Raw genomic sequence first — 13389 nt, 5'->3', positions numbered from 1 at the left:
ATACCCTTTGTAAACGTTCTATTTTCTACACCCCTAACACACACACACCACATACACACACACATCCTCAAGCACTGCTAAAAGTAAATCATCATGAAAAAAAAAAAAATTTAGGGAGGACTTCTTGAGACCAAAAGATACCGTTAAACAATGACAGACAACAAAGAGTTCTAAATTCTATCCTGTTCTATATACTATCTACTGCAGACAGCCGCTGGAATTCTTTCCTATTTAAAGTCAACTGAAGAACTGAAGGAAATTGCTTGAAAGTTTACAAGGAGCTCTGATAAACTTTCACCCATAGCAACTACTGATTACTAAACATGACAAGCACTCACACAGAAATATATATCCATAGAAAATTGAAAAACCTATAAAAACAATGGAATTTAAAAAAAAAATCGTACGTTCTTAGCTTTCTTTCCCAGAAAACAAAGCAGGTGGTTTTATTTTACTTTCACGGCCGCCTGCACTTTGAAGACTGGCTCGTTCGGGTAATAAGCCACACCTGAAGGATTGTTTCAGTCATTCCATCCACTAGCTGAGATCGTAATGAAAAGTAACACTCCATTCTCAGCCTACCTGGGGTGTTCAACAGCCTCACATCTTGCATTAGTAGGAGACATACAGCTCAAATACTCGGAGCTGTTGGTGATGATGCCTATCTGGTCCATGGAGTCTCTGGAAATGAATATTTCTCTGGGTTGCAGCCCACTGCCGTAGGCTGTATCTGCAAATCATGAGATGCTATGCTATGGTCCATCCTTTGTCCTCTGTGAAGAGAAAAATGCCAGGACAGTGGGTCATTAGTATTCAAATGAATCTTCACTTGTCAGAAAATGAGTTACACTTTTCATCAGTTTTTTCCCCTGTACTGTTGTAGAACTGAGTTAAGATAGTAATTTTTAAAGAAACTCCTACCTACCCATTTTTCACTTCTAAGTTTTGCTTATATACACAAAGTAGAAGAGTAATATTTTTATTAAAAACAAATCACAAGATACCTCCTGAAAACAAAAACAGTCTGGTACCTGGTCTGATGCTCCAATGATCTGCAGCCCTGAGTGTGAGGGCCATTTGTTCCAACACCTCCCGGACTTAGCAAAATCCATGCTATGGAAAAGGAAGTAGATCGTACAAACTAGTTTTTCAACAGGTAAGTGATAAATTACAAGTGGAGACACACACACAGAGAGAGGCAGAGCATTAGATTAAAAGAGATGACCTAAAACTTGCCTTCTTGGGATCTTTCTATTCCAGGAAATGTTAACTTCCTCCAGTTCTCAAGGCGAAGGCCTTGAAGTTGACCTTAACTGTTCTGTTTCTTCCTCCTCTGCTTGCAGCCTGTGCAGAGTGACTTCTATCTGCTCTGCCTCCAATGCGTCTTCGCACCCCTGCACCCCAGCCCCCACCACTGCTGGGTCGAAGCGAAGCCTTTGGAGACCCTCTCCTGCACTGCTCAGTAACCTCCTAACCAGGCCCCTCTTTCCGCTTTTGGACCCTCAGTTGCACCGTCAAAAAGCAGCCAGCCCTGAGCCTTTTCAACTACAAGTCAGATTCTGACATTTATCAGCTCAAAATTCTCTAGGGATCGCTGGGTCTCTTTTTTTAATTCCTAAAATAGCCGAGGGCCCTCCTTGGTCCAGCGCCTCCTTCCCGCCCTCTTATCTCCCTCTTGCTCCTTGGGCTCTGGCCACCCTCACCTCCTTGGGTTCCTCAAACAGGTGGGAGGGAGGGGTCCCTCCTTGGAGACTTGAACTAGCTCTTTCCTGAGCCTAGAACCGTCTTTTCTGACATCTCCTGCTGCTCCTTCCCCAACAAATCTGAGCTCCAGCGCCAGCCTTCCCTCCGTCAAGTCCCACCCCCAGCTCGTTGCTCTCTGCCTACCTGGGGGGCTTTGCACCTGTAAGTTTTTTGGGTTTTTTTTTTTCAGGGCAGCACCTGTGGCATATGGAAGTTCCCAGGCTAGGGGTTGAATCAGAGCTGCAGCTGCTGACCTACACCACAGCCACAGCAAGGCTAGATCTGACCTACAGCACAGCTCATGACAATGCCGGATCCTCAACCCAGTGAGCGAGGCAGGGGATCAAATCCGCATCCTCATGGATACTAGCCCCACTCATTACTGCTGAGCCACACAGGACTTCCTGTAAGTTATTTTATTGTCTGTCTTCCCTCATTTGAAGGAAAGAAAGCAGGGATTCTAAGTATGCACCCTGCTTAGAATGGTAATCGGCACATAGTAGGACTTCAAAATATTAGTTGAATAGAAGAATGAATTAATAAAAGTAAATAGAATGCAAACACTCGATCTAAGAACTTCTTAAAATCACTTTGGTTTGTAGTTCCCATTACGGCTCAGTGGTTAATCGTCTACAGCTCCGATTAGACCCCTGGCCTAGGAACCTCCATATGCATCGGGTTTGGCCCTAGAAAAGACAAAATAAAATAAAATCACTTTGGTTCAAGTTCTTATATTCTACTAGGGAAAGAAAAGAACTAACATGCAAAATTAAAATAGTATGTGTATTTAGCAAGTGATAATGGTGAGGAGAAAAATTCAATCGGGGAAAGGAAAAATAGGCTGTTGTCTACAGGGACTGCATTCTAAACACACAGGAAACCATAAAAGCCCTTAAAAAGTGATCTTTGAGTAAATAAGATAGTTATCCGGCAAGGCGTGTAGTCGTCTGTGGACGCTAGACTGAAGGCATGCAAATGTTTTAATTCTGAAATACTCTGGGTATCACTGAGGTGTGCAAAGAGGCCAGAGAGTGAGGAAGGGCAGAGAAGCAGAAGCAGAAGTTGAAGGCAGAAATGTAATGGGGGTGAGTGGGATGTGACCTCACAGTGAGATGGAAGGCCGTTGGCACTGGAAGGTTTGGAGAACTTTCTACTTATTCTTTGGCATAGTGTTCTTTGCTTCAATAAAATTATACTTCAGAAGGGCTTGAAAAATTATATATACCTTTACCAAGATATAAAACTTTTTCATGGCATTACAAAAAATATTATATAAGCTCTATTTTGGGTTTTTTTTGTTTGTTTTGTTTTTGTCTTTTTGTCATTTCTTGGGCTGCTCCCGCGGCATATGGAGGGTCCCAGGCTAGGGGTCTAATCAAAGCTGTAGCTGCCAGCCTATGCCAGAGCCACAGCAACGCGGGATCTGAGCCGCGTCTGCAACCTACACCACAGCTCACGGCAACACCAGATCCTTAACCCACTGAGCAAGGGCAGGGATCGAACCTGCAACCTCATGGTTCCTAGTCGGATTCGTTAACCACTGCGCCACCACGGGAACGCCAATATAAGCTCTATTTTGATAGTGTGAAACCATTACTGTTGATGCATCTTGCAAATTATTTTTAAATGCTTGCCTACCACACATTGCAACGGCTCCTTTGGAGCTATTAAATCTTAAAGCACAAATGGATATTAATGATTTTGCAGGTATCCAGCACCTAGAAGAAAGTTATGCTGTACTGATTTTTCTTCGCTTTCTTTACTTTTGAGGCTATGCCTGCAACGTGTGGAAATTCCTGGGTCAGGGATCAAACCTGCAAACCTGCATCACAGCAGTGACCCAAGCCACTGCAGTGACAACACCAGATCTTTCACCTGCTATGCCACAAGAGAACTCCTAGATTTTTCTTTGCTAGTATCGTCAGTGGAAAAAAAGCGTAATACCCTCAAGGTCCCTCCATGTTGTTGCAAATAGCAAGATTTCCCTCTTATTTTGTGGCTGAATATGAGTCCATTTTTCATATATACCACATTTTTAAATCCATTCATCTGTTGATTGCCGCTTAGGTTGGTTATTGTAAATAATGTTGGTTATTGTAAATAATGCCACAGTGTACATTGAGGTGCAGATGTCTCTTCAACATAGTGATTCTACTTCTTTTGCATATATTCTCAGGAATAGAATGCTGGATCTTACGGCAGCTCTATTTTTAATTTTGCAAGGAACCGCCATACTGTTTTTCCATAGGGTCTGCACCAGTTTACATTCCCACCAACAAGGCCTGAGTTTCCCTTTTTTATTTTATTTTTTTTTTTTTATGGCTGCACCTAAGGCATGCAGAAGTTCCCAGGGCCAGGGATTGAATCCAAGCCACACCTGTAACCCTTGCTACAGCAGTGACAACATCAGATCCTCAACCCCCGAACCAGTTGGGAGCCTCCCTTTTCCCCACATCCTTGCCAACACTTGTTATCTCTTGTCTTTTTTTTTTTTTTTTTTTGTATTTTCTACGGCCACATCCACAGCATATGGAGTTCCCAGGCTAGGGGTCAATCAGAGCTGTAGCCGCCAGCCTATGCCAGAGCCACAGCAACGTGGGATCCGAGCCGTGTCTACAATCTACACCACAGCTCATGGCAACGCCGGATCGTTAACCCACTGAGCGAGGCCAGGGATCGAACCCAAAATCTCATGGTTTGATCTCATGGTTTCTAGTCAGATTCGTTCACCACTGAGCCACGACGGGAACTCCTCTCTTGTCTTTTTTTTTTTTTTTTTTTTTTTTGTCTTTTGTCTTTTGTTGTTGTTGCTATTTCTTGGGCCGCTCCCGCGGCATATGGAGGTTCCCAGGCTAGGCGTCAAATCGGAGCTGTAGCTGCCAGCCTGCGCCAGAGCCACAGCAACGCAGGATCCGAGCCGCATCTGCAACCTACACCACAGCTCTCGGCAACGCCGGATCGTTAACCCACTGAGCAAGGGCAGGGATCAAACCCGAGACCTCATGGTTCCTAGTCGGATTCGTTAACCACTGCGCCACGATGGGAACTCCTCTCTTGTCTTTTTGATAACAGCCCTCCTGACAGGTGTGAGGATGATGAGTGATGTTGAGCCTCTCTTCATATACCTGTTGTTGTGTTGTTGTTGTTTTGTTTTGTTTTTTTTTTTTTTGGCTGTTGCGTAGTAGATGTTCTTTATTTGTTTGGGGTATTTACCACTTACCAGATATATGATCTGAAAGTAATTTCTCCCTTATTTGTTGCCCTGACTTTTGCTTTATGAAAGATGGGGGTCCAGGCCCTTGAGATTTGCCTCTCACACATGTGTTTCCAGTAGTGGGTGGGGCAGTGTTCTGATAAAGCTGTACGTGACCATGGATCCTTAATCCCCCTTCTAAGGCTGGCTCTGAGGAGGGTGGAGGAAGGTGGGCATGAGTTCCCTGAAGTCATCGGTCAGAGGGTCACGTGCTCTGGAGTTCACATCTCCCACTTCCCAGTGATGGGCGGTTTGTAAAGGGAGGACCTTGTTGCTAAAACACTGAGCAGGTGCTTTTGTTCCTTGTTGGGACAACCTGGAATCCAAGTTGTGCGGAACAGGGACTTCCCCCAAGCCATGAAAACTCTGTTCAGACTTCCTGGGATGCTGAGACCTGCTCCAAGCCACTCTCACAGAGGAGGGAAAGGCCTTAGACAGGAACAGAAGGTGCTGCTGGATGGCACTTGAGCTGCTTGTCAAGGATCAGCTGTGGGGATGTGTGGCACACGTGCTTTGCTCTGGGCACATCAAGGCTGCTTTCAACATCCATCCCAGGCCTGCACCCCTGCTGGCAGCATAGAGCCAGTCCTCCCTTTACAATCTGCATGGGGCCTGAGTGCTGGCAGGACTTCCTTGCCTCAGTGTCCTCATCTGTAACAGAGAACCAGGGACAAGGCCCCAGAGGGCTCACTGAGAGCTGTTCTCATCAGCAGCCCCAACATGACAGAGGAAGGGGATGGAGGCCTGCTACAGGGACAGGGTCACATACCGTCCACTCCCCCCACGCCTTCCAAGCCATTGTACATGCTGCTCTACTGAGCACTCCTGTCCCCTGTCCCCACTGGATCACATCATGGTCATGCGCCGAGGCTACCCCAGTCATCTGCCCTCCTCCCCATCAGATGGATCCTCCTGTCCTCTTGAAAGCCCTCGACATCACAGCCTTCTCATCTGCTTTATTTGGTCTCTTGTGGTTAGATACCCAGGCCCTTGCAGTCCCCAGAGCTCCCAACCTGGGACTAAGGACACAGCAGGTGCTCAATACAGCTTTCAGGCTGCAGGGGAGGCACACTCACTCTCCTGCACGGGGTTATTATCTGGAGGAGGCCGACTCCAGCACTTCAGAGTACAGAGCAAGGCTCATCTGGTATGCAGAGGGCTGGATCAGGGCTCTGGGTTGTGGGTGGGGAAGGAGGAAGGGTGGGTGGTCTCAAAGCTCCCCAGGCTGCAGATCCGATCAAGGAGAGGGCAGGCCTGGAAGAGCCCTGTCCCCTCCATACCCTGACCAGGGGATGATTCCCGGGGGAAAAAGAGGTTCTCTGACTGTCCACAAGGAGGCACCGAGTGGGGTCATGGGCACAGGGGCGGGGGCGGGGGAGCTGTGTAGTGACAGAACATCCTGTTTGGACCCTGCCTCGGGGAGGCCACCTGGCTCACCCTCGCTCAAGAATCTTCTTTTTTTTTTTTTTTTTTGTCTTTTTTGCCATTTCTTGGGCCGCTCCTGCGGCATATGGAGGTTGCCAGGCTAGGGGTCTAATCGGAGCTGTAGAGGCCTGGCCTATGCCAGAGCCATAGCATGGCAACACGGGATCCGAGCCTTGTCTGCAACCTACACCACAGCACACGGCAACGCTGGATCCTTATACCATTGAGCAAGGGCAGGGATCGAACCTTCAACCTCATGGTTCCTAGTCAGATTCATTAACCACTGCACCATGACAGGAACTCCAAGAATCTTAAACAAGGGCCTCAAACCAGGCCCAAGGACAAATTCAGATTTTTTTAATTCTAACATTGAAAGACTAGATTTCCAACTAAATTCAGGGTTCTAGCTGTGTTTGTTTTGATATGAAATGAGAAGTTTCAGCCTTCTGGGTGGTGTTCCCCCAGGGCAAAGCTCTTCTGGGACTGAGTGGGAACCTACTCTGGGTGGAGATTGTGTCCCCAGTTCTGCGCAGTCCCCACCACTCCCTAAGCTTCCCCTGGGCCCAGGCTCTCCCCCCCGCCTCTCCTTGCCTGGCCCCTGGAGACATCTGGGTGCAGTCCTTCCTCTAGCCCGATGGAGCTTCACTGCTTCACAAGGAACATGGGACCACAGCAGTATGGAGCCTGTTCTGACACCATCTCCCCCAACCCCTGGGTGGGTGGAATAAATGGGCTCGGAGTGCAGCCGCCAAAACAGAGGCTCCTCATGTGCCCTCTGCAGGCAGCCAGGAAGGGGTGGGAGTGGGAGAGGCCCGGGACCAGGGGCTCTGGAAAACGCCCCCTGCAATGCTATGTCTTTTGGCTCCAAAGCTGCACCCTCACCCTTCTCACTCCCTCATGCATCACTGCATCCAGGCATTCAGCAAACCCTGGCCACGCCAGCAGTCATGGTCCCAGGATCAGCAGTGAGGGCAACAGCAGCAGGGCCTCAGCCCCAGCCCCACCTCTACCTCTGACAGCTCAATTAGCTCAGTGTTGCTGTGGGGTGGCCACTGCCAGATCCCTTTACAGTGAGAAATGGACCCTCTAAAGGGATAGGGGACTTGCTCAAGGTCACACACTTAGTTTATAACCTAGGTCTGCTGGTCTCTTAAGCTGGTCCTGAAGGGCAGATCATGTCCCAGGGAAACATTCAGTGGTCAGGCAATTGCAACCAGGAGAGCCAGGTACAGAGCCGGTGAGTCATGAATGGGATGGGTGCTCTAGCAGGGTCAAGGACAAGTCCTACAAAAAAGCAGGGTCTTGGAGGGTGAGGAGCTTTGCCAGCTAAGTGGAGGGGTTCCTGGTGGAGGACCCAGCCATGTGACGGCCTGCAGATGTGATGCAGCATGGGAAACAGTCTTGCGTGTCCAGGCAGGTACAGCAGAAACTGACAGGATGTGACACTGGGAGCCCCCCTGGACTTGACCCAGGCCCTGGCAGCCCCACCTGCCTCCTTTCTCTTCATCTCTGTCTTCTTGAAGCTTGAGGCCCAGCCCCTGAGCTTCTCCTTTTCCACCTCTTATGTTTCCATCTTGTCCAGTATCAGCTCAGATCCAACAGGTGGATCCCACTCTTGAAGTGACTACGTTTCTTATTACTCAGAGGCACCATCACGACACAGACTTCAAGTTAAAAAAATTTTTTGAAAATAAAAAAAAAAAAAAAAATCCAGACTGATAATGTCTAAATGAGCATGAGGGTGACAGCAGGTCAGTCAGGCTCCTGTTGATGCTGGAGCCCTGCTCCTAGAGGGACAGAAAAAATGAGCTTGACAGACACACGGCCTGTGTTTTCTTTCATCTCTTTGATGTTTCATCTTCACATTTTTGTGAGCCCCCTTCTGCATCGGGCCCCTCAGAGCTCAGGGGCTAGGGAGGTAATGAGAATGTGACCACAGCACTAAGGGTCCCAGGTGAGGGCTGCAGTCTGCAGGAGGGAGTGGGGATCAAGAAGGGCTTCATGGCAAAAGTGACCTCCGAGCTGTGTCTCTAAGGACAAGCTGTCATTTAGTCAGGAGTTTTTGAAATTGACAAGTTTCAATAATATATGTTTTAGGGTGGGAACCTTTTTAAAAAGTCCTTGCATTTATCATTTATCAGGTATTTGGCCAGGACAACCAATAATTCTCCTGGCAGTATTGAACCTTTTATTTATTCCCAGGCAATCTCAAAAAGTATATGTATTCCAAGTGTGACTCAAAACCAGTAATTCTTTTTATAGCTTAACCATGGACAAAAAGATGTCACTAAGGAACACAAAAAGGAGTTCCCATTGTGGCACAGTGGAAACGAATCCGACTGGGAACCATGAGGTTGCGAGTTCTACCCCTGGCTTCGCTCAGTGGGTTAAGGATCCAGTGTTGCCATGATCTGTGGTGTAGGCTGCAGACTCGGCTCGGATCTGGCGTTGCTGTGGCTCTGGCTTAAGCCAGCAGCTGCAGCTCTGATTAGACCCCTAGCCTGGGGGAACCTCCATATGCCACAGGTGTGGCCCTAAAAAGGACAAAAGACAAAAGACAAAAAAAAAAAAAAAAAAAGACAAAAGTATAGCCCCTGTGATCCAGAGTCACTCCCAGACAGCCAAAAGAAAGTGAACAAGGGAAAAGGTTTATCTCTATGCACGTTAAAAGCCAACCAAAGAAGTAACTAAGCTTCATGGTTAAAATCTGAGTTAGGAGTTCCCACCCTGGCTCAGGGTAACCTATCTAACTAGTACCCATGATGCAGGTTCGATCCCTGGCCTTGCTCGGTGGGTTCAGAGCTGTGTGGTGTTGGTTGCAGGTGTGGCTTGGATCTGGCTTTGCTGTGGCTATGGCACAGGTCAGCAGCTCCAGCTGATTCAACCCCTAGCCTGGGAACTTCCATATGCTGAGGGTGCAGCCCTTAAAAAATCCTCTGGAAACACTTCAGCTCCAGGTTTGCTCCACGTCTCTGAGCACTTACACACAAAAGAATGGCCTGTTTAACAGTAGTCATGATGGTATATTTTTACTCTAGGTCTGCTCAACATGTAGCAATGTGCTATGCCAAAAAAAGTTGACTGCAGGAACAGGGTACTGTCTACAACTCATTTCCTTGGGTGATCTTAAATTTCACTCAACCAAGATACTGCACTGCCATGGCACAAGGAAGGAGGCTGGGGGGAAAGGGAGCATGTTATCTACCAAACCTGGAAGCCCAAGTTGGCATCCGAAGGCTTTGCTCCTACAAGGAAGACAGTACAACACAGTTGCCAGCATCTATGGTCATTGGGGGGGGGGCACTGTGGCCAGACCTATTACCCACAGGAAAGAACACAACCAACACTTTGCCCAATCCTCCTTTCAAAAGCACCCTTGAATATTCCCAGAGTTTTCCAGGAGTAATCCGTGTGGTTTTCTACATCTGAGACTAACTCAAACCCAATTAATTACTCAGCACCTAGAACCTCACTTATTCCTTAACTTTCTGGCTTAGTCAAAGTTGCTCTAAATTTTGCTGGGTAATAACGTTCACTTGTTTCCTGCTACTGTGTGGCCACTAGCACACATGAGACTGAGGGAAAAGCGCCATACCACTCACTATACCAGATGAAATTTAAAATGCAGCTGTTAAGACAGTGAGGGTATGCTGTTACCTGAAATATCCATAATGTATATCCTTGATAGCTTAGTGAACACATACCTTTTTATTCTGTTTCTTGGGTATTTGTTGCATGCATGAGTCACTTACTTGACCCCAAAGTGATATTGTTTTTAGCACTTTTATCATCTTTCAGTTTCACAGGAAATGTCATTAAGATGCCACATAGGGTAAGTTTTAAATCATGTTTATTGAAGAATTTACATTCAGTAAAACACTGAAATTTGACAAATGCAGAAACCAACCTTAAATCAAAATGTAGAAATAGTTCCTCATGAACACACCCCTTGAAACTTATGCAACAAACTATTCCCTGATCCTTAGCAATCTATTGATCCATTTTCTGTCAAAGAGATCAAAGTTAATCACCACCACCATGAAAGGGATAGAGAAAGCAAAAACCTCTGTTCCATATATTTCACATGTTCAAATATACCATACCTCCTTGAAAAGCTTCTTCTAAGCACCAGCCCTGGAAAAGAAGTATCACAGTGGATAATTAGAACAGCAATTACATTTTGAAAGACTATTATGCCAATCATTTATCCATTTTTTACAAAAAACCATTTTCTTGGCATAATAAATTACCTGTTTATTGGCAGCTTCCCCCCCTCCATTTTCTTTAAAACATACTTTTTACTAAATTCCCATTAGGATGGCCTCAGGTAAATCCTTTAACCCATCAGAGCAGAAGGATATCCATTCAGATTCGAGTTCTCATCTTTGGCCAACAATTCATTTAAGAAAATAACTCAAGCCAAATTCTCTCCGTTTAATCCATACCTGAATTTTGTCAGCATCTTAAACTGGTCCAAGCCTGATATGGAAGTAAGAAAAACTGTTAATATCTTATGGTAACTTTTCATGGTTGTGTGTGTGTGTTTACCATCTTTCCAACTTTTATTTCCTTTTTATACTAGCATGGAAGAATATCAATTTAGAAAAAATAACATTACTGGCAACAGTATCTACCTGAAAAAAGGAATTTTTTTTTTTTTAGGGCTGCACCTGTGTCATATGGAAGGTTCCCAGGCTAGGGGTCCAATCAGAGCTGCAACTGGCAGCCCATGCCACAGCCACACCAGATCCAATCCAAGCTGTGTCTGCGACCTACACCACAGATCATGACAACACCGGATCCTTAACCCACTGAGTGGAGTCAGGGATCGAACCAGCATCCTCATGGATGCTAGTTGGGTTTGCTACCACTGAACCATGAAGGAAACTCCTGGAAACAAACTTTCGACATTTACAGAAAACCAAATTAAGTATGAAACTTGTTTACCCAGAGGCAGAACCCAGTGAGTAGAGAACAGTCCTTAAATAGACACTGGCTCAGGCTGCCTGGCTCTTAGCCCTTGCTTCTCCTCCTAGAGGGAATTGTTTTTAATGTTTGGCTCTACAGGAATCCCCAACATCTAAACCAAAGGTAAAACAACAAAGCCTGGAGTTCCCATTGTGGTGCAACGGAAGTGAATCTGACTAGGAACCATGAGGTTAAGGGTTCGAACCCTGGCCTCGCTCAATGGGTTAAAGATCTGGCGTTGCTGTGAGCTGTGGTAGGTCAAAGACACAGCATGGATCCCAAGTTGCTGTGGCTGTGGTGTAGGCCAGCAGCTATAGCTCCGATTCAACCCCTAGCCTGGGAACCTCCATATGCCATGGGTTTGGCCCTCAAGACAAAAATAAATAAATAAAAGTGTTAAAAAATAAATAAATAACAAAGCCTGACCATCGTATATTGTAGTGCCATTCACTAGAGATGGAGGTAGTCAGGGCAGGGAAAATCTTCCTGTGCCTGTGCTCCAACCCTATACATGGCTGAAATGAGGATGCCCAGGATGCATGAAATGTGCAATGCTACTACACTTTATTTTCTCTTTAAATGCAGGATAAAAATTGATTTCCCATTCAGAAAAATTAGATACTTTCTCATCATTGAAAGGGTCTTTCACAAGTGAGGCAAATGGAAAACACCCCACAAGCATATTTCAAGGGAGGATTAATAAGTGGTAGCAATAATAGCTCTAACGATTAGATCTTTACAAACTTCATTAAATTCAGTAACAACCCTCTCTATACTAATGTATACCAATACAACGCTTAAAAGAGCCTCAGGGAAACTTAGAAACACTTCCTTGAGACAACTCTCTCTAGGGCAGACTTGCATGTTTCTCTATCTTGGCGACACAAATCAGAACCCCAATGGTTCCGACTTTTGCCCAGGACAGAAAACCATGACGGGGCTCACCCTGAAAACGCTGGAAAAGGGTCCTATGGTGCCTAGCGCACTGTCAGTCCTGAAATGGCGAAATCTGGGGGAGGAAATTGTAGGCTCTCGCCTTAAGGCTCACTCCAGACCCTTTTTAAAAAAGCTCAGGGCTGCGCGAAGCGGCAAGTGAAAGGAGTTTGCGACTGGGCCGGGGGCGGGGGTCTGTGTGGCCGAAATTACCCCCGTTTCTTGCTAACACCAGAATTTAAATTGTTTCAGGCCAGTGATCTCATCCGCTTCCTAAACTGGCCGCGTCCGGGTCGGGTTGTCAGAGCCACGGGGCAGGCTGGGGCCCCGCGTGCGCCGAACATCCGGACATTGTCCGGGGCTGTGCCTCACGTCAGTTCCATTCTAGGAATGTTTCTTTCATTGCAAAAGGAGCTTGAAGCTTCATGTGGCCCGGACCCTTGGGCGGGGAGGGGGTGGTTCGAAGGCACAGAAGGTGCCGGGCGCCTCGGCCCCTGGTGGAAAAGGGGAGCTCTCAGAGCCAAGTGGGGTCATTCCCTGAAGGGAAGGGTCCCCGACACCACGAGGGGTCCTCGCACTGACTCCCCTAGAGGGTGGGAGGCCTCTCCCAAGGGGGCGCCGAGCTGAGGCGGAACCCAAGTCCAGCGGCCGAGATAGGGTGGGTTCGGGGATAAGGAGGGGCGCCCCCAGGTAAGTGCCACTGGAGAGATCCCAGGGCACGTGGAGGGCCCGGGTATTGAAACTATGGGAAGCTACTTACCGAGTCGCACGCCGCGGCCGAAAAGGGAGGGGTGGGGAGAGATCCAGTTTAAAACGGGCCTGGGCGGTCAGCACCCGGAGGCGGCCAACCAAAAAGTTGCCCCAGCGCCCCGCCCGGCCCAGAACCCGCCCCGCCAGCGGCGCCCTGGAGGCCCTCGCACGTCCCCTGCCGGCGGCCTAGGAGCACGCGGGGCGGGCGGCGGCTCAGGCCTCCCCCATCTCCCCAAGTGTGGTGTTCACCTCTCTGCGGTTTCTGCAAAGCTCCTGGCACTCCAATGATGTTAGGTATTTCTTCCCATCTCTCCTCT

General features: G+C 47.5%; 2 long non-coding RNA genes across 2 annotated transcripts in view; both read right to left on the bottom strand.

Annotated features, from left to right (window-relative positions):
* LOC102161750 overlaps nucleotides 1–1697 on the bottom strand; it is a 35544-nt gene extending 33847 nt beyond the window's left edge. Inside the window, exons 1-2 of the long non-coding RNA XR_002335856.1 lie at nucleotides 1032–1697; nucleotides 583–773 (exon numbers count right to left, since the gene is read on the bottom strand). This is a non-coding gene — a long non-coding RNA (uncharacterized LOC102161750). The remainder of the gene's footprint in view (nucleotides 1–582; nucleotides 774–1031) is intronic.
* On the bottom strand, nucleotides 10255–13139 carry LOC102161634. The gene is made up of 2 exons (XR_001304151.2): nucleotides 10867–13139; nucleotides 10255–10555 (listed from the first exon to the last, which is right to left on the bottom strand). It is a non-coding gene; the product is annotated as an uncharacterized LOC102161634 (long non-coding RNA).

Source organism: Sus scrofa, chromosome 9, assembly GCF_000003025.6.
Source record: "Sus scrofa isolate TJ Tabasco breed Duroc chromosome 9, Sscrofa11.1, whole genome shotgun sequence".
In the NCBI taxonomy this organism is placed as follows: domain Eukaryota; kingdom Metazoa; phylum Chordata; class Mammalia; order Artiodactyla; family Suidae; genus Sus; species Sus scrofa.
The sequence above is the reverse complement of the archived record's forward strand: the minus strand, read 5'-3'. Positions and strand labels throughout refer to the sequence as shown.